Source organism: Dipteris shenzhenensis, chromosome 9, assembly GCF_047967505.1.
Source record: "Dipteris shenzhenensis isolate YYH24624 ecotype China chromosome 9, Dip_SZ_1.0, whole genome shotgun sequence".
Classification (NCBI taxonomy): domain Eukaryota; kingdom Viridiplantae; phylum Streptophyta; class Polypodiopsida; order Gleicheniales; family Dipteridaceae; genus Dipteris; species Dipteris shenzhenensis.
The window spans coordinates 13,565,008-13,587,301 of NC_141604.1; the positions used below are offsets into that span (position 1 = coordinate 13,565,008).

A 22,294-nucleotide genomic window follows, 5' to 3' on the forward strand; every position below is an offset into this window, starting at 1 on the left:
TTTATTCTTTAAGTTCCAATCTAATTTCCAATTAATATGGTTTCAATCTTAGAATCAAAGCTCGAGCATCCCATCAGCGGAGGTGAGCGGTGACGAGGGCCAGGGATCAAGCACAACTCACGAGGGCCAAGGATCAGGCGCAGCTCACGAGGGCCAAGGATCATGACAGCAAGACGAGGACGAGGGCAACGATGATGATTCGGATGAGCAGTAGCAGCAGCAGCAGCAGCAGTAGTAGTAGTAGTAGTTTGCATATACTTCGCCATGTATATGCTTTTGTATATCGGCTCGTTTGAGTGATTTTATATCACCCTTTTCGAAAGGGTAATTTTGTAACAAACAATGTTGTATATCTTCGACATGTATATGCTTCTATCCCTCGATCGGTTCATTTGAGCGATTTTGTATCACCCTTTCCACAAGAGAAATTTTGTAATAAAAAACTTTTTTTTGTAATTACTAAATAAAAAACATTAGTGGGGCAAAATAGGGCTTGTTGTGGCCCTGTTTAGCCCCACTAATGTTTTTTTTTTTGCTTCTGTTAATCGTCGCTATATAGTGATGTTTATTAGTATCGCTATATAGCGATGTTTACTAGTGTCGCTATATAGTGACGTTTATTAGTGTCGCTATATAGCGATGCTTATATAGTGAATGTTCTTTTTCGATGCTTATAGCGACGTGAATAATGACCTTTGCGCCCATTTAAAAAAAAAAACTGTAAAAAACGTTGGTATCGGAAAAGGGCATATGCCTTGTAGTGGGATATTTGTTATAATTTTGTACACCAATATAATTACGATATTGTAAAGATGTTTTCTTGGATCATCTTTCTACTAACATATTTTGTTAATAAGTTTGACTAATATGTTTCTTCAAGGAGTTGACTTTTGCTAAGAAAGGAACTTCTCAAATGTTATGTTTTGTTTTGAAGGCCGAATTTTCCCCAAGATGAACACATATGTTTACTTCATTACACTAGTGTATATAGGATTGTACTAATGCTTAGATGAACAAGATTACCCTATGGAGCCCACCCAAATGTTCAATATTGGTTTAAATAATATAATGAGCACATAATTTTTTATTCATCATACTGAATAGTGTTTACGAGTGCATGCAGGTCTTACCTAAGTGTTTGAAAGAATCAAATTTACCTAAGTATTCAATACATATATTGCATTGTCTATTCATGTTATTTTGTTATATATTATTCTAACAAGTTTGGTCTTAGCTTTGCTTCAAGCAATTGTTCCATCCTATGGAAGGAAACTATTCTAGGCTGCTCAAAACAATGGATTTATTATGTTATGACTTGGCCATAACCTGCAAGAGTACGTTGTTATAGTGTGATTACAATTTGTGAAAATACGTTGTTATAGCGTGGCTATAATATGTGAAAATACATTGTTATCGGCATTGTAAAAGTATGTTGTGATGACGTGGTCATAACTTACGGTGGCAGTGGCCACAATCATTGAAAGAGATTATCTCCTTTGGCAGTGGTTCATGCCTTGTTATTAATTGTTGGTCGGACAGTGGTATTCATACATTCCTTATGACTTATTGATTGCTAGATAGTGGTATTCATCCATGCTTTATTACTTTTTGATTGCGGGATAGTGGTATTCATCCATGCCGTATTATTTATTATTGGACATTGGTTTTCATCCATGTCATGTGGGATATCTCCTCCATGCCATGTGGCAGCTTGCCCTTTACTCATACCTTTGCTCTACATGTGCTCATGGCACCACAACTCTCAACATAGTTAGTAGAACATGTAGAGTCCCCCAGCTCATCGTACTACTCCCTTGCATTTTTTCATTTTGTATATGTGGGGTAGGAGGGCCCAAAGAGGCTTTACCAATAAATGTATGTCTTTGCAGGACCTAGTTTCAAAATCCTATAAAGAGCTACATTTTCCAAATTTTCGTCAATTTTTAAGAAAAGAACAGACAAGGCATTGCTTAGGGTCTCATGTTGAAGGTAAGAACACAAGAATTCAAAGGAAAAGGACTAGTACAATATACAAGATTAGATGGCCCAAATAGGTCCCCTTTATTGAAAGGCATTGTTTTGGCCCTATCAAAGGATAATGTAGCCACTTAAAAATGAAAATGAAGGTTTTACCATCTTTTAGAGTTTTGGTTAACATTTGAAGAATTATAACAACTCAAAGATTAATGCATGCAATATAGTATATGCAAGTCCCCTCCACACATGCAAAAACTCTCTCTCTCACTCACTCACTCACTCACTCTCTCTCTCTCTCTAGATTTTGCTTCTCTCGCTCTAGATTTTGCATTTACACTTCATTTTCTTCTTATTTTCTCATTCGAATCCCTCTTTGATTTGGTCCTTGGTCTTTTACATTGACAAGCTACGCAGCTTGTTTAAGTGACAAAAACATGCTTACTTACTTTTTTGTGTCACTATTAGTAATGTGCACATCAATTTACAATCATGTTGCTAAGTCACATAAGCACGACTACAAACAAGTTTGGAGCTTGGTGTTGTTAACTTCACTTATTAGTGATGAAAGTCACACTATGAAGAACTTTCTAGGATTGCATTACTTGGTCTTAGATGAGTGCCACATGTTTCAGTCATAGCGTTATCTTGTAGTGAGAAAGTGCAAAAGTACAATTGGGTCAACTAGGAATATAGGTGCTAGATCCTAGATACTTATAAACAAAACTCATGTATACAACTTTAGTCATTACTGTAAGAAAACAATACAACGTCTGTGCTCAATAGATAATAGGATCTCGTATGCAAGAGAGAGAAGCAGATAGTAAGGAGAATCAAAAATTTGATTACTGTAAAACTGATACAATAGATGGCACTGCCTCCCAGCCGTGTGCTCCTGTGAGAGAAGCTTCGATGGCATGCTAGAAACAGTAGAGGATGGAGGTTGGATGCTAAGGAATCAGGGTTGCTGTAGCCAGTGATGATAATGGGCTCCACGGGCTTGCTCTTATATAGCCACCAATCGTAGTCAGTTAGACCCAATTGGGTGACCGACCTAGTCTGCCCAAAACGGCCGACTAGAGGTCGGTCCCGAAATAGACCACCGACCACACGATAGAACCGTGGCCCAGAATAGAGCAACTAACCTATGGTCAGAGCCATCCGGGATCATCTGGGGCTCCAAACATGCCCCACAACCAGAGAGTGGGCTGCCTCGAGAAATGCTCCGTCTACCCTCAGTGTGGTCAGTCATGGGATGCCTTTCCGCACTTGCATGTAGCCTAGTTGGCAGTGTGCCAACTCTATCTGAAGCCGTCCAGCCATCAGGCCACACATGGCCCCCATCTCGTGTCCAAACCAAGACCTACCAGATAAGCGAGCTACTCAAATGCCTTCTCCTCATTTGGGGGCTTACAAGTAGAGTTAGCTGGTTCCCGCGTAGTTACACGAGAGTGGATCATTGATATTTAACCACAACAAGACAAAACACCCATAGACGCGCGCACAGACGCGTTTCATGAACTAAATAAAAAACTTACAGGCGTGTCTATTTGCGCGTCAGGAGACCCACGTCTAATTGCACGTCTATATATCAGACTTACGCGCGTATAGACGCGCTTATACACGCGTAAATAGATGCGCATATAAACGCTTTGATAGACGCACGTATAGACGCAAGTCGAACAGACAAACACGAATATAAACGCGTTTTTAAACGCACTGATAGACGCGCCTTTTTTTTTAAAAAAATTTTAGAGAATACTGTGTATGCTATATAGTTACAAGAATCCCATATCCACATTCTGTAATTCAATTCTTACAGCCAACCGCATTTTAATTACAATTCCAAATAAAATATTACAACTCCAAAACGTAATAAAATTGAAAGCTCAAAAAGTGCTTGTATATACATGTAGCACGAAGCTAAGCCACGCGTGTCATGTGGCTCCAAGTACAAAAAATAAGGAAGGTAAGCCATGTCATGTGGCTTCAAGTACAAAAAATAAGAGGAGTCTATATACAAGAGGCACGAAGCCAAGCCAATGGCTTTAAGTACAAAAAAGAATAGTAGCACTACTTCTACAACTAATCCTCGTTGCCTTCCACGCTCCCTTCTGCGCTGCCTTCTGCGCTCCCTTCTGCACCTCCTTCTCGTCTTCCTCGTCGTCTTGTGCAGGGACGCCTTGTAAACAAGGGACAACATATATCAATGTATGAAAAATCAAATCTTTACTTGTAATTTTGGCAATACCTCAGGGGCATGTCCAGTAGCTCGGGTATACTGCTCCTCAGTAATCAACCCGTCATCATAGAAGTGCCTCCATGTATCTCCTCTGCGATGGTGGCGGTGGTAGGCTGTCTCCATTGGAGTAGGTTATTTGCCTACGATCTCAAGCTGCATGACCGCGATACACTTTGTGGAGGGATTAGTACAAAGAAACAACCAACCTCCTAATAAACTACATAAGCAATATAATTTGAGATCGATACTTACAAATTGGGCCTCCCATGATTCAACACCCCCTGCTCCAAAATGCACGCTCCCATACTCCTCCATCTGGATCCTCCGTGCCTCCACGTGCTACAGACTGGGCTCCTCCCTCGCTGACTTCATTGCCTTCTTCCACTCACGCTTCTGAGCGATGTGGGGCGGGCCCCTTGGAGGTTGACCTGCCTCAAGTCTGGCAAGCTCCGCTAGTGCTTGCCTCTTAAGGGAAGATCTTTTATTGCTAAGTATCGTAACAATCTTTGACTTCCCCCATTTATCTGTGAACTGGCGATTGGGGGGGTTAGGATACCTAGAGCGAACAGTAGCGAGGGTCTCATCAGCCAACCTCTTTGGGTGGTCTTTATAGTGGATAAAGCAATCTCTGTAATTGTTAGCAATTACAGAGCGCATGAAGGCCATTATATCCTTCCCCCGCGCATCCATCAAGATGCCTCCTATCTGGGTGATGTCATAATAAATTGTACCATCACCCAGAGGCATGTCTAAATCATTGGAATCATCATCCTCCTCACCGCCACATGGCCCAAAGCACTGTGCCATGCATCCGCCACTGCTCTCCCTGCTACTACGCCTGCCACCCTGTCGTGTCGAGCTCGTACGCTGGCCACTCGTAGCTGGGGACTGCGTGGGACTACGCTGACCACTCGTAGCTGGAGAACCGAGTCTCGACGGCTGGGGAGTACATCGACGGCTCGCTGAGGCAGAAGGACCTCCTGAAGGCATGAGGGAAGGGGCATAAGACGAGATGGCAGAAGGGACATAAGACGGCATGGGGGAAGGGGCATAAGACGGTACGGGGGAAGGGGCATAAGATGGCTGTGCGGACTCCGCTGGGGTGATCTCAGGCAGTGTGGGGTGGCTCGGAGTCTGTAGTGCTGACTCCTGGGGAGTGTTAAAGGTACCCATCATGTACCTGTATAACTCCGCAGGACTAGGAGGGTGCCCTAAAATATTATATAAATCCTTCCATATCGATTCATGCGGATCAGGTGAGCTAGAAGCACTTCCTCCCCACATGTTAAACTGGAAAAAAATAAACAAATCTATTACTTTGGGAGCTGAGAAGAAAGGGGAAAAAAAAAAAGAGGCTCTGTCAGAGCGCGTCTATAGACCCGTCTAATTTCGCATCTATAAACGCGTCTAACAGAGCGTTTAACAATTCAAGTAAAAGCGCGTCTAATAGTCTGTTCATCAATCCGTCTAACTGGGTGTTAAAAAGCGCGTCTATCACCGCGTCTAACAATCCGTCTAACTGCGCGTCAAAAAATTCGTTTAAAACTCCATTTAACAGAGCGTCTGTGTGAGCATCTATATACGCGTCTGGGTGTGTCTGTAACAAGCCAGACGCGCATATAGACGCGCCTGTAGATGCGCGTTTAGACGCGCCCTCAGACGCCTCTATACACGCGCTCCGACAGTCGAGAATACTCAAAAGTCGAAAAGGACGTTTCACCCGACAAAAGAACGTGTCGCTCATACCTAGATGCTGCGTTTCGTGGATGCGAAAAAGTACAAAACTAGAAAGAGCAAGCAAGAACAACTTCAAAAGGACTTACTTGGAAAAAGGTATGGAAGGATCTTTCTTTTCCAAACTTGTTTCTTCTCCTTGTTCGTACTCCTCCTCTTCTTTAGGCTTGGAAGCAAGCTGTGTAGGTACGGTCCCTTTGTCTTGAGTGAAAGCTTGGAACTGGGTATGGGAGGCTCTCTCTTAAGCTTCGAATCTATAGAACTGCTAATAAAGAAGGAAGAAAGCCGCTCGCGAAGTTTAAGTAATCAAAAGAAAAGCAAAGCGAGCGGCGCACCGAAAAGCAGGTTTAAAAGTCGCAGGTATAGTCGCGTCTATTAGCGCGTCTATAGTCGCGTCTATTAGCGCGTCTAAAAGCGCGTTTAAATACACATAGTAGACGGGCATTTAGACGCACAATTACACGCGATATTAGACGCGACGATAGACGCAGCGATAGACGCAACACAGAGTTTTTAAGTTAAGCATTTGAAGAAGAGCAAATTTGGTGGGTTGTTTGTTTGTAGGATGTCTCCATCTTCAACAAGCAGCTCCAGTGAGGATGAATCCCTCCGTATCCACCATCGCGAAATGTGGTTGGAGCAAAAAATCAAATGTCTGTGTGATCGATGTCGAGGAAACATGTATCGTGCACGCAGGATTACGCTCAATCATATCTCAAAGTATGGAGAATGGGATGTGACCGTAAACAGGGTAAGGATTTGTAAGTTAAGATTGATTGAGATACCTATGGGTGTTCATATGTTTGAGTTATAATGATCCCGTTTTAATTTGATACAGGATGCAGTGCCACACCCGCACATGTTACCCTATGCCCGTCGTGAGGAGGCGAAGCGTCGGCGATATGAGGTGGGATCTTCAGGAGGGACCGTTACGGATGCATGGAGTGATGGTGATAGTAGCCCTCCACCATTACCTCATGAAGCCGTGGAGGAGGAGGTGTTTGATGATATGGTGCGGGATTTATATGTCCATCAAGGGAGGGATAATAGCATAGAGCAGGATGATCTTTTTACCGCAGCATCGACTCCACTGTTTGAGGGGTGCACATTCTCTGTTCTACATGCCTCCCTTGAGTTACTAAACTTGCAAACCATCTATGGATGGAGCAATGTAAGTTTGAATGCATTACTCAAGTAAGCTTTAAAGTCGATTTTGCAAACATGGTGAATTATGCTAGTGGGTCAATTACTCGAATGCTTTTCCTCATTTATGGTCTTCATGTGCAGGCTATTGTCTAAAATGCTTCCAAGGGAGAATAAATTACCGATCTCAAGAGATATGGCAAGGCAACATGTGACCTCTCTTGGAGGATTAGATTACAAGCGCATCCATGCATGTGTCAACGATTGCGTTTTGTTTCATGGACTACATAAGGATGCAAGAGAGTGTCCTACTTGTGGAGAGGCAAGATATAGAGCAGATCTCAAAACCTTGGACGTGCCTCGTAAGGTATTGCGACATTTTCCCATAATCCCTCGCATCCAACATATGTTCAAGTGCAAATCTATTGCAGAGCTCATGTCATGGCATTCCTCCCATCGATCAACCGATGGCAAGTGGAGAACTCCCGTGGACTCTCCTGCGTGGAAGCATATTGAAGACACATGGCCAAGCTTCAAGGAAGAACCTGGGAGCTTGAGACTTGGATTGGGTATGGACAGTGTGAACCCATTTGGTCTCAAAAGCACGTCTTACAGTGTATGGCCAGTGGTATTATAGAATTACAATCTTCCACCCTCTATGGCTATTAAGAAAGGACATGTCATGCTGTCCCTTCTAATTCCAGGGAAACATAAAGTCAAAAACCCTGATGTTTATTTGGAGCCTTTGATTGATGAGCTAGAGATACTTTGGAGAGGTATCGAGGTGCATGATGTGAGCAGGCCTCCCTCGTCACGAGACTTCAACTGCAAAGCAGTCTTGATGTGGACGATGCATGACTTCCCAGGCTATGGCGAGTGTTCAGGTAAGCTTCAGGTAAGCATTGCATTTTTTAATTATGAATAGGCAAGGACGTGGCACCCTAAACCCACCTTCCACTCTTAATTGCATCTATTGTTTCAGGTCTCACTACATCGCGTTACCATGCATGTCCTGTTTGTGGTCCTTCGCTAGTTGCCTCACGGGCAGACGCATTGAATAAGGTTATCTATGAGAATCACCATCGATTTCTCCCACCTGATCATCCTAGATATGTTGCCCCTTGGAATGAAGTCCTCCCACAATCACTCACCGCGGGAGATTGGATGAGAATTTGGGACGGTTCCACGACTCCTCCACCACTTGGCATGAGCCGGTAAGGATTTGTAACTATTGGTTGGAAGTAAAGATTGGCTATATTGGTTGAAAGTGAGGATTGCACGCTAACACTTTATTTTGTTTAGATACTCCATCTTTTATCGTTTACCATATTGGTCCCACCTCAAGATCAATCACCTGCTCGATCCCATGCATATCTTCAAGAATGTGGCATCTACCATTTGGGAGCATTTGAATGGGACACGAGATTCGGTAGGCATAAGGGAGGATCTACGTACCACAGGGAGGATGCGTGAAGCTTGGCCTCAAGAGAGACCAAATGGGCCTGTTTTTTTACCTCGTGCACCGTGGATGTTATCAAAGCTAGAGATGGCGACGGTGAAGCACGCTATTACTACAATTCGTACTCCCATTGGATGCATGAGGTGTTTGAAGGGAGCCTTTACAAAGAGCAAGAAAAGAGGTGTAGAGCAATTATATGGCTTGAAATCTCATGATTGGCACAAGATGCTCCAAGTAAGTATTTTATATGCATAATATCTTTTTCCTTTCAAATTTGTGAGTGAATAGCTATAAGCAACTAATCAACCACCTCCTCGCGGGTTCAGTTCATACTACCTACTAGCATTTCACGTAGTGCATCAAAGGACGTGAAAGATTGTATTTACAAGATGGGCGAGCTTGTGAGGTATGTGAGCTCAAAGGAAATAGATCCCACCATGCTTGAGAATGCTCGAGTTATGTCAGTGGAGGCGGTTTGTTTAGTGGAGGAGACATTTCCACGTTCTATTCTCACAAGCCAACTACATCTCATAGTGCATTTGGTGGATGAGATTGCTATATGCGGTACTATACATGCACGATGGTTGTTCTTCCTCGAGCGCTTCATGAAGACCTTGAAGGGCTTCGTGAGACAAAATGCAAGACCCGAAGGTAGCATGGCCGAGGGTTGGTTGGTACAAGAGTCACTTGTATATATTTCTGAGTTTCTTGTTGATGTGGATAGCTCTCTCCCACGACTATGGAGAGATGATGAAGACCTAAGGATGACCTCTATTGTGCCTCAAGGAAAAGGACGCAACAAAGTAATAGACACGGAGTTGCATAATAGTATCAACCTCTTTTGCGTGCTTAATAGTGATGTGATGAAAAGATGGGTGACAAGATACGAGGATGCAAAGGCAAGAAGACAAGAAGAAAGGGCCCTCTTTCGTACACACCACGGATCTCGTGTGCCATACCCTCAGCGTCTAAGAGCACTTCCAAAGGATATTCATGTGGATTGGCTACTTGATGAAATGGAGAAAGCAGAGAAAGACGAGGGGATGCATATCACAATGGAAGAATGGGAGTATGCTAGGGGATGCATGAGCAAGGTTGGTATATAGAATGTTATGCATAAGTTAGGAGGTTTTTATAATTTAGATTGCTTATTTAATTGATTTTTTCTTGGTGTAGTGCACTATGTTCAATGCTATATGGTGTGAGGGCAAGCATTTTCGAACACAACGGATTGATGATAAGAGAAACACACAAGATTGCGGCGTCATTGCTAGCTTTGAGGGAGCCAATGGAGTCATGGATGATTATTGTGGCATAATCCAAGATATCATTATGCTTGACTTTCGACGCTTCTTTGTGTATGTTTTGGATGTAAAGTGGTTTAAGGACGTGGTGGAAAGAGGCCCTAATGCAACAATCAAACGCCATGCAAGTGGCTTTGTAACTATTGACTCCACAAAGTTTTGGCAAAGTAGGAAGGACACACTAATACTACCGCAACAATGTGAACAGGTACTGTGCACACATATAAAAATACTCGCTTTTAAATATTTGATGCAAGAAAAGTAACATGATTGTATTTGTGTTTGAATTAGGTTGTCTATCAACCAATGGTGGATAATAATAGGTGGTGGCATGTCATACCTATTATGCCACGTTCCAAAGTGATGTATAGTACATTTACTAATATGGAGCGTATGGAGGATGATCATGGCCATAGACGTGATGATGACCGTGATACAAGAGAGGAGGATGATCATGAGATAGGAGATATAGATATTGAGGCCGGCATTACCCGTGAGGACGAGCCTACCATTGGAGATCTTGATTTCGATGAGCACATGAGTGGCACAAGTAGTAGTGGGTTGAATGTATTTGTAGATCTAAACACTTGTTTGGATTTTGAAGTAGATAGTTTGGCAAGGGTTGATCTCATTGAGGATGAGATTGAACCGTAGCCCCACAATTGATATTGGCAAAACTATTTTACATATTGTCTCATTCTCCTCATTTCCCTTAATTCTTGTATATGTGGGCTTGCAAAAAATTATGTGCTTTGGTAATCATGGGCAATGTTTGGAAAGCAATGATGCACACCAAAATCTCACTTTCTGTATTCTCTGGAGCGTGTCTAACAACGCGTCTAAATGCGCGTCTGATTCTCAGTGTAAACGCACAAATAAACGCGCAAATACACGCGCAAATAGACGCGCTAATAAACAGGATGTTAGACGGGCCCGTATTTTCTCAGGTCTAACGCGCAAATAAACGTGGTGATTGACGTGCGAATAGACGAGCATTTAGCCGCGCTAATAGACGCGCCCGTAATTTCTCTACTAGAGCAACGCCTATAGACGCGCCCGCTATTTTGCGCGTCTACCAAGCGCGTCTATAGTTGCTTTGTGTTGTTGTGAACAATTACATCATGGAATAGATTCCATAAGCTAATAAACTCACAAAGGAAACTCCTATATCAAGCTTCACTCATGATATCATGGAACTCCATGAGCATTATTTTACATAATACAAGTTTATGTTGAGGGAGGCTTAGAATCTCCACAAAAGGGCAATCAAGTCTATGATAATGCATATTGTAGTGCCTCAAATGGCATGCTAACGAGGCATTATAAAGTACCCAAACGAGTAGAGTGAGAAAGTAGTAAGACAAGTAGCACACGAACTAGAACATAGCCAAGAGCTTCAAAAAGTAGTAAGACTAAAGCCGCCCATGCTCGCCCATGGTGCCTTGAAAGCATCTCAACCCTGGGCAACCCTGGGCTAGAGATGGGCGGGCAATCTTACCTCTCCATAATCTGTGAGGAGTCTCTAAACACCCTAAGACAAGTAGCACATGAACATCACTACCGGAGAAAATCAAAAAGACAAGTAGCTGAGTACCCCTGGTTGATTTGCCCATTTCCCATGAGCCTCATTAGGAGCAATGAGCTCCTCCAAAGTCAAGCGTGGGTGGTGTTGTTGTCCATGGTGCCCAATGTGCCCATTGTCTAGAATTTCCACGACTTGTCGCATGGTTGGTCTGTCCCTTGGATTGTCTCGTGTGCAAAGGAGAGCCACTCTGATCAAACACTTGATTTGCTCACCACTAGGTATGCTAATGCAGGTCTTTTCTTCTTCTTCAATCAGCAAGGTCTTGTCTATTACACCAACTGCATCATGCCTTTCAAACATTCCTCCAACCCACCCCACTAGAGTCTGCTCTTCTCCGAATATCTCGTCCGTCGGCCTCCTTCCACTCATCATCTCCATCAATACAACCCCGTAGCTGTACACATCGCACTTCCTGGAAAGTTGTCCAGAGCTTGCATATTCTGCCAACAACAGGTTCAGAACCTTTGCAGCTGATTAACAAATGATAGAATGTGCAACGTTGTTTGTCGCTAGCTAAACCGTCGTTCATAGAACAAGCAAATCGCATGCAAATCAACAACAGGCCGTAGGGATGAATCTTACCAGGTGCCACATATCCAAGCGAGCCTCCGTAGTTTTGGGTGGATAGTGTCGTGTTTCCGGTCAGCTTGGCGAGGCCAAAGTCCGTGATCCGAGCCTCCATTTGTGCATCGAATAAGATGTTGCTGGGTTTGATGTCACAATGAATCACAGGTGTTGGGCACTCGTAGTGCAAGTAGAGCAATCCTTGCGCAATGCCCCTGGAAGCTCGCAACCGAACCTCCCATGATAGTTTGGTGTTGCCATCGGCTGATCCATGCAAATGGTCATTCAAACTTCCATTTGGCATGTACTCCAGTATCAAGATGTTGGTCTCCAGGTTGGAGCAATATCCCAGAACTGTGACAAGATTTCGATGCCTCATCAATCCCACGGACCGCAGCTCCGCCTTGAACGTACTGGCAGCGGTGTTAATCTCAAGCTGCATCAACCTTTTGAAAGCTAACACATTCCCATCCCGCATCGTGCCTTTGTATACGATGCCAGTGCCTCCCTCACCGATAACATTTCCATCGCTGAAGTTGTTGGTTGCTTCCCGTATGGCCTCCTCACTTAGTTTGACAAATGTGCTCAACTTATTCAAATATGCCCAGCGCATGTTGTTCCGCCTCGGGCGGTTTCTAAATGCCAAGAGGAGGCACCCTGCGATCATCACCATGAGGAACATACAGGCTGCAACTACCAACCCGATCTGCGCGGACATCGACAGCCCGCCGGGATGACGAGTCCGACACGTTTTATGCAGAGCTTGCCCACAGAGCCCGGGATTCCCAAGAAAGGATGCAGACGTCAGTTTCTGGAAGACGCCTTTATCAGGGATCGGGCCTTCCAGGTTGTTGAACGAGAAGTTGACAAATTGCAGCCCTGCGATATCGGTGAGCGAGGAGGGGATCGTGCCAGATAAAGCGTTGGAAGACAGATCCAGTTGCTCAAGGAGTTGAAGGCCGGCCCAGTTTTGTGGGATATCGCCAGAGAAGGAATTGTGCGATACGTTAAGATTGACCAAACTCGTGAGAGATTTCACCAGAGAGGGAGGAAACGTTCCCTCTAGGTTATTGGAGGAGAGATTCAAAGAGGTCAGTTGAACGCATACTGCAAGAGTACTGGGTACAGGACCAGAAAAATCATTGCCCGAAAGATCTAAATCAAGGAGTTGGGTCTTAGTTCTGGAGGCAAAGCGCCTGACAAATGGTTCTGAGCGAGTTGGAGTGATAGAAACATTGGGAGAGCAGCGACCGACCTGGGGATCTCACCAGTTAGCATGTTGTAGCTGAGAGAGAGTTCCTGAAAGCGGGTGCAATTGGAGAGCGATGCGGGTATCGATCCCGTCAGCATGTTGTGGGCTGCCAATAACCATTCCAACTTAGCTAAGCTGCCGAACGACGAGGGGACGGCGCCTTGAAAACGATTCACTTGGAAAACGAGGTGTATCAACTTAGTGCAGTTGGCCAGTTGAGGTGGGATATTTCCTGAGAGAAGATTGTACTCCACCGTGAAACCCTCAAAAGCAGAAATGTCGCCCAGCTCGGGTGGAAGATTGCCCGTCAGCTGATTGTTGTTGATAATCATACGCTTCACCAAAGAAACATTCCCGACTTCACGGGGAACGCTGCCCACAAGATTGTTATGTTGCAAATCCAAATAATTCAGATTTCGTAGCCGGAACAATTCTTTGGGAATAATACCTGAAAATAGATTTTGGCCCAGCGTGAGTTTGCCAAGGTTTGAACAATTCCCGAGAGATGCTGGTAAAGTTCCAGATAAACGGTTGTTCCACATTCCGAACTCAACGAGCCTGGAAAAGGCGTCTATGGCGGGCGGTATGTTTCCTGTGAACAAATTACCCCAGAAATCTAGAAGAGATAAGTCTGTGCAATTCAGCAGCACTGACAGGATTTCGCCATTTAGGTGGTAATTTCCGCCGAGACGAACGAATTGAAGTTTGAAAAGACGACCCATTTCTGGAGGTAGTGCACCACTCAAGTTGTTAGTCTCCAAGTCAAAATGACGCATCTGTGTGCATCCGGCCCCCAGTGATGCAGGTATGGAGGAAGAGAGATTGTTCACAGCCAAGTCCAAAGTTTCCAAGAGTGAACAGTTGGCCAACTCCTGTGGGATCACACCGTCTAGATGGTTGTTTCGCAGGTTCAGAGATCTCAAACCGGTAAGATTTCCCAGAGTGATGGGCAAAGGGCCCGACAGCAAGTTCCATGACAGGTCCAGGAGCTGCAAGGAGCCGCAATGGCCTATCTCCACAGGCAAGATGTTGGAAAGAGAGTTGTTGGACAGAGTGAGAGAAAGCAAGCTAGGAAGGTGAGCTAGCACCTGGGGTGGGATGAAGCCATGGAGGCTATTGTTTTCCAAGGCAAGGACTTGGAGGGTGGAAAGGTTAGCAAACGAAGGAGGCAAGGTGCCCACGATGTGGTTATGGCTGAAGTTGAGGTGGGAGAGGTTGGGACAGAGGCCGAGCTGGGGAGGAAGGAGGCCGGAGAGGTTATTGGAGGAGAGGTCGAGGATGGAGAGGTGGGGCAAGTAGGAGAGCATGGGGGTGATGGAACCTTGAAGAAACCTTCCAGACAGAGAGATGCCAACGATCTGGGTGTTGTTGAGGGTGCAGAGAATACCGGTCCATGCATGGCAAGCGTGGGTTATGGAGGTTAAGTTTGTGGCATTCCAAGAGGCAAGGATTTGGAGAGGGTCGTGCGTGATGGCCTGCTTGAACGCCAACAGCACATCTATTGCGCTGGGGAGGGGAGGGGGTGCGCCTGAGCTGATCTCCACATGAAATATCATCAATCCAGGAACAATGAAGAGAAACCACACAAGCTGCTTCATGGCTGCTATATTGTATATTGTAGCTTCTTCTCCTTCGTTACTGAAGGATGATGAGATGAGATTAGAAACCAGACTGAACCAAGGGATTTGCAGCTTTCAAAGCCTAAAAATATTGAATTCCACAAGAACGTAATACAACACGTCTCATGAGCATATCGAGAACCGAATGTATTCTCGTGACACGACCTTAGGCTAAGGCCTAAGCTGAAACATAGTTCCACGTACGAGCGGAAGGATAAACAGATGGTGAGCAAGGCAAAAAAGGAGTTGGAGAAAAATAGATGGTTCTGAGGCATTTATAATTTAGATGCGACTAGGGGTATATAGTGTGACGGGTACATATCCTATTAGGAGTGTCGTATGTACTCGCCACAAATCCTATGAGGAGTGTAGTATGTAGTATGTACATATCCTATGAGGAGTGTAGTACATATCCCATGCACCACATGTGGCAAAGCAAGGAGAATAGCAATGAGGCAATGGTGTGACTCCGGAGTTTTGAGGGCCAATTTGCAATAGGCAGCGGTGCAAAGGAGGAAGGGTGTGGGGATAGCAAGTCAGACGATGCAGCTCACCTCATGTGGACGAGAACGCAGAAGGGAAAGCAAGGGGGCTAATGAAGGGAGGGTGAGATCAAAGCAAGGGTGGGAAGGGCGCATTGAAAGGTGAAAGAAGTCGAGAATTGAATGTCTTTTATGTCTCAACAGCTAAGTTTTCGAATTAAGGAATACCGAGAAAGATCACATCAGTTAGTAGGTTTGCCCTGAGGTGATGAGGCTTTCAGAAAGTTTTGTTATGTTGTAACGATAGAGTTAACACTAGCCAATGTGGCATGTTCAACCGTGTGCTACGCAGAGTTGGTTGAGGCTTTCGAAGAGGGGAACCTCATATCCAAGACATGAGCTTTGCTTTCTTGGCATCCTGGAAGGACATCTCAATCTCCATATTGCAAAGCTGTGACACTAAGGAGCTTTCGCTGTGTGCTTATCCCACATTTTGTGTCAAAGCGACTTAGTTTTTTCTTTTGCCTCCTGCAACAACACTCGGATTTTCCACTACTCTTCCCTACATGAATAATCTATAAGGTGCAGCATGGTGCCCATGCCATGTGGTGCCTTGAGGGTTTAATATATGTAAATCCTATGTATCACATGCGTTCACTGCCTAAATTTAAAAGTCCCTTATCTGTGAATTTTTCATGAATAAAAGGCTTTCATCACCTACAAGCCTAGCACGACTTAAAATGCTTGATAGATATGGCATTCATGACAAGTCTACATAGCACAACATGGCATCACCCACGAGCCCAGTGACTTAAAATGCTTGATATCATAAGAGTCCCAAGTGCACGTGGACAAGGTGCTCACTTTAATTACCTTAGAAATATACCTCTCTCCTTTTCCCTTTCATTTTTGCTTCCCAATATCTTAGGAGTACCCAATTCCCCACCTTAGGAGTATTGTAGAGCATTTCTTGGAACTCTTCAATCATCTTTTTACGAATGTAATATTATACAGTTTGATATTAACAAAATAAGCATGGATCAACTGATGGCCTGATTCTTGGAAGCTGAGTGTGTTCTCTTTGGAAACAAGAACTTATCCCACATATTCCACCACCTTCTTCATTTTTCGTATCCAAATCTAATGCAAAAAATGGGTTGCATATCTCTCGGGGTTACATGAGTAGCCATTTTCTAATGCTCTCAACTAGTAAATTCTTCAAATACAGAGAGAGAATAAATAGAAACTACACTTATTTGTCTCTAGCATCAGATGATGATGCTTGCAAATAAGTCTATTAACATAAAAGAGAAAAAAGGAGCCCAAGGGCAAACTTCTTTCACAAAATGGGTCTTTGGGCCCCTTTTTTGACATGGGCCATTTGACAAAAAGAGGCCAAAATCCTAGTTTCATTGACCTATTGGGACTTTGGGCCTCTTTTGTTCACATAGTCTTACATGTTCCACTAACTTCTTCAAATGCCTTCTTCAAATCTAACTTAGCAAGTGGGTGGGAAATCTAGTACAAAGGTCAAAAGATGAGATCACTTAAAAGATATATGTTATGAAAAGAATAGACAACAATCATTCCTCAAAGAGGCCAAGTGGGTGGGATGTCTAGTGCAAAGGTCAAAACACGAGATCACTTCTTATAATCATGGTTGCACTAGATTTGAAGAAAGAAAAGGAAGAAGCTTGTGCAACATCTGAAAATTTGTGGAGATATGAGGAGTCAATCACGCATCTAATCACGCATGCTAATAACATAAAAAATCTAGTTGATTAAAATAATTCAACTGAAATAAAGAATGCAAAATTCAAAGTAGGGGGTCCAAATACCCTCTCTTAATTGAAATGTTTATATTTTTTTAAAGTAGCCATTTTCTAATGCTCTCAACGAGTAAATTCTTCAAATATAGAGAGAGAATAAATAGAAACTACACTTATTTGTCTCTAGCATCAGATGACAATGCTTGCAAATAAGTCTATTAGTATAAAAGAGAAAAAAGGAGCCCAAGGGCAAACTTCTTCCACAAAATGGGTCTTTGGGCCCCTTTTTTGACATGGGCCATTTGACAAAAAGAGGCCAAAATCCTAGTTTCATTGACCTATTGGGACTTTGGGCCTCTTTTGTTCACATAGTCTTACATGTTCCACTAACTTCTTCAAATGCCTTCTTCAAATCTAACTTAGCAAGTGGGTGGGAAATCTAGTACAAAGGTCAAAAGATGAGATCACTTAAAAGATATATATTATGAAAAGAATAGACAACAATCATTCCTCAAAGAGGCCAAGTGGGTGGGATGTCTAGTGCAAAGGTCAAAACATGAGATCACTTCTTATAATCATGGTTGCACTAGATTTGAAGAAAGAAAAGGAAGAAGCTTGTGGAACATCTGAAAATTTGTGGAGATATGAGGAGTCAATCACGCATCTAATCACGCATGCTAATAACATAAAAAATCTAGTTGATTAAAATAATTCAAATGAAATAAAGAATGCAAAATTCAAAGTAGGGGGTCCAAATACCCCCTCTTAATTGAAATGTTTATATTTTTTAAGAGTAGCCATTTTCTAATGCTCTCAACTAGTAAATTCTTCAGATATAGAGAGAGAGAATAAATAGAAACTACACTTATTTGTCTCTAGCATCAGATGACGATGCTTGCAAATAAGTCTATTAACATAAAAGAGAAAAAAGGAGCCCAAGGGCAAACTTCTTCCACAAAATGGGTCTTTGGGCCCCTTTTTTGACATGGGCCATTTGACAAAAAGAGGCCAAAATCCTAGTTTCATTGACCTATTGGGACTTTGGGCCTCTTTTGTTCACATAGTCTTACATGTTCCACTAACTTCTTCAAATGCCTTCTTCAAATCTAACTTAGCAAGTGGGTGGGAAATCTAGTACAAAGGTCAAAAGATGAGATCACTTAAAAGATATATATTATGAAAAGAATAGACAACAATCATTCCTCAAAGAGGCCAAGTGGGTGGGATGTCTAGTGCAAAGGTCAAAACACGAGATCACTTCTTATAATCATGGTTGCACTAGATTTGAAGAAAGAAAAGGAAGAAGCTTGTGGAACATCTGAAAATTTGTGGAGATATGAGGAGTCAATCACGCATCTAATCACGCATGCTAATAACATAAAAAATCTAGTTGATTAAAATAATTCAAATGAAATAAAGAATGCAAAATTCAAAGTAGGGGGTCCAAATACCCTCTCTTAATTGAAATGTTTATATTTTTTTAGAGTAGCCATTTTCTAATGCTCTCAACGAGTAAATTCTTCAAATATAGAGAGAGAATAAATAGAAACTACACTTATTTGTCTCTAGCATCAGATGACGATGCTTGCAAATAAGTCTATTAACATAAAAGAGAAAAAAGGAGCCCAAGGGCAAACTTCTTCCACAAAATGGGTCTTTGGGCCCCTTTTTTGACATGGGCCATTTGACAAAAAGAGGCCAAAATCCTAGTTTCATTGACCTATTGGGACTTTGGGCCTCTTTTGTTCACATAGTCTTACATGTTCCACTAACTTCTTCAAATGCCTTCTTCAAATCTAACTTAGCAAGTGGGTGGGAAATCTAGTACAAAGGTCAAAAGATGAGATCACTTAAAAGATATATATTATGAAAAGAATAGACAACAATCATTCCTCAAAGAGGCCAAGTTGGTGGGATGTCTAGTGCAAAGGTCAAAACATGAGATCACTTCTTATAATCATGGTTGCACTAGATTTGAAGAAAGAAAAGGAAGAAGCTTGTGGAAAATCTGAAAATTTGTGGAGATATGAGGAGTCAATCACGCATCTAATCACGCATGCTAATAACATAAAAAATCTAGTTGATTGAAATAATTCAAATGAAATAAAGAATGCAAAATTCAAAGTAGGGGGTCCAAATACCCTCTCTTAATTGAAATGTTTATATTTTTTTAGAGTAGCCATTTTCTAATGCTCTCAACTAGTAAATTCTTCAAATATAGAGAGAGAATAAATAGAAACTACACTTATTTGTCTCTAGCATCAGATGACGATGCTTGCAAATAAGTCTATTAACATAAAAGAGAAAAAAGGAGCCCAAGGGCAAACTTCTTCCACAAAATGGGTCTTTGGGCCCCTTTTTTGACATAGGCCATTTGACAAAAAGAGTCCAAAATCCTAGTTTCATTGACCTATTGGGACTTTGGGCCTCTTTTGTTCACATAGTCTTACATGTTCCACTAACTTCTTCAAATGCCTTCTTCAAATCTAACTTAGCAAGTGGGTGGAAAATCTAGTACAAAGGTCAAAAGATGAGATCACTTAAAAGATATATATTATGAAAAGAATAGACAACAATCATTCCTCAAAGAGGACAAGTTGGTGGGATGTCTAGTGCAAAGGTCAAAACACGAGATCACTTCTTATAATCATGGTTGCACTAGATTTGAAGAAAAAAAAGGAAGAAGCTTGTGGAACATCTGAAAATTTGTGAAAAAAGTGGCCAAAGATCCCTTTCATTGACGAAAGGGGCCTTATAAAAAAAAGGACCCCAAGGACATTCTCTTGGATTTTTCCTTTAAATTATTGTGTTCTCACTAGGGTATTGATCAATGGCTTTGCCTAACCTTTTTGTCCATATTGATTAAACTATACAATAACCATTGTGTTGTTTTGAACCAACTTCAATGTTTGAATGTATGTGCCAAAATAGTATATTTCAATACTAGTTTGGCCCACAATATCTTGAAATTGTCCATTTATCTACATTATTTTCTTAGCCTTATCCTCTAAATATTTTCGTCCCATGCTAGACGCTAGATTCTACATCGACATAATGTCTATATCTTTTCTCTCTATATTTGATGAATGTTGGCTGAGAATCTTTTCTGTCATTAGCAAATGGATACAATGGCCTTCTATATGTCCAAAAACATAGTATTCTGATTGGGCCCCCTTACTTTGGATTTTGCACTCTTCCATTTGTTTTAATGGTTTTCTTGGCTTTATTATCAAACTTACATGTGTTTTTTACATGTGCAATCAGATTCCTTATCATCATTATGCATTCTTTGTCTCTTCCAAATTAACTGAAAGATTGGTAAAAAACTAAATGAACTATTTGGGGGACGAGCATTTTCCGAGCGAAATCTTCCGAGCGTCCGAGCAAAGGAAAAAAAAAGCTTCCAACTATGCAAAAATATGATAAAAATGGATCAGAAGAAAACATAGTTTCACTTAGAAATATGAAAAGTATTATAGGAATGCCTATTTTATACACGAATATTTATGTGAATCTTTGGGAATGGTGAGAACATAATGGGATGGCTTTTGAAGAAACGCACATGTAGAGTAGACTTCTCTATGAAAATTCCCTTATGATCCTTCTTACAACTTTTTACTTAATAGGGGGTGACAACCTCTCTCACCCTATCTTCATGAAAGGGTTTCTCCAAAGAAAACTCATTGAAGCAAGCCATCAAGGTAGTTTCGCCAGCGAAACCCCTTTGAACAAGGTCTTTCAAGGTAGTTTCGCTGGCGAAACTACCTTGGACAGCACTTTTAAAAGTGACATAACTTTCACATCCAATGTCCAAATATAGTCATTCAGCCACTCAAATTGATCGGAAAACCCCATTTGAGCACATCTATGGGGTTATATTTTGGAAAACCTTGCATATATAGTATTAAATATTACATGTATTTTATGAGAGTGATATATAAGCCTAAGTTAATACTTATTTACAGTAATTTAAACTTCTGTAGAAACATGTCCATAAATATATTGTTATTAATACTATAAAAACACTTGAAAGATATTGCCATATGATATAAATGTGTTTAATAAGTAATTATTTATGTATAATATTATTATGTTGAGAGTGATTATGAGGGACGTTTCTTAAATGAATTATTTTTCAATACTTTTTAAAGGTAATAACAAGGGTACAAAGGGATGTCTATATAAGAAGATTTATGTTATGTAAAAATGAATGAGTGACTAGTTTGTATATTTTTATGATAAAGGGATCTAGTTCTAATGAAAATAAAAGTGTAAAAACCATGTTTCCTAAAGAAATACTATTTTTAAAATCTCTTGAAAAACACGCTCGTATAAACTTGCTCATAGGTTTTTGCTCGTAAAATTGACACGTCCAACTATTTGAGACCACTATAACATATGCCCTTTCAAGTTTTCAAATAGTTTATTATAAGAAGGGGTACCCTCCCCTCATCTTTCAACTAGAACATCTCTTACAAGGTGCAAAAGCATACATTTCAATAGGCGGCATCTCTTTGAACTCTCTTTCTTGTTTATTGGTCATTATGAATTTTTCTTATACCATATGTCTTAGAGGCTCTAATTCGTGGATATTTGTAAACACTTTGGTGTCTAATCTTTTCAAGTCATCAATATCCAGCCTCTAGCTCAAGGACAACTCATTGCATCCAAATTGATCTCCTCAAGAACTTTAATTTTGAAACAATTACAATGCTCATAGATACATGCCAAAAATGGGTCTTTGGGCCCCTTTTTTGACATGGGCCATTTGACAAAAAGAGGCCAAAATCCTAGTTTTATTGACCAATTGGGACTTTGGGCCTCTTTTGTTCACATAGTCCTACATGTTCCACTAACTTCTTCAAATGCCTTCTTCAAATCTAGGCTTAGCAAGTGGGTGGGACATCTAGTGCAAAGGTCAAAAGATGAGATCACTTAAAAGATATATACTATGAAAAGAATAGACAACAAGCATTCTTCAAAGAGGCCAAGTGGGTGGGATGTCTAGTGCAAAGGTCAAAACACGAGATCACTTCTAATAATCATGGTTGCACTAGATTTGAAGAAAGAAAAGGAAGAAGCTTGTGAAACATCTGGAAAAATTGTGAAAAAAGTAGACAAAGACCCCTTTAATTGACAAAAGGGGCCTTTGGGCCTCTTTTTCATA

At 41.7% G+C, this 22,294-nt stretch overlaps 1 pseudogene across 1 annotated transcript; it reads right to left on the reverse strand.

Moving 5' to 3' along the window:
• Nucleotides 1–10,975: 10,975 nt before the first annotated feature.
• On the reverse strand, nt 10,976–15,015 carry LOC147898229 (uncharacterized; annotated as a pseudogene). Its single transcript, XR_015541597.1, has 2 exons — nt 12,024–15,015; nt 10,976–11,881 (listed from the first exon to the last, which is right to left on the reverse strand). The product of XR_015541597.1 is annotated as an uncharacterized LOC147898229 (transcript).
• Between the last annotated feature and the right edge of the window lie 7,279 nt (nt 15,016–22,294).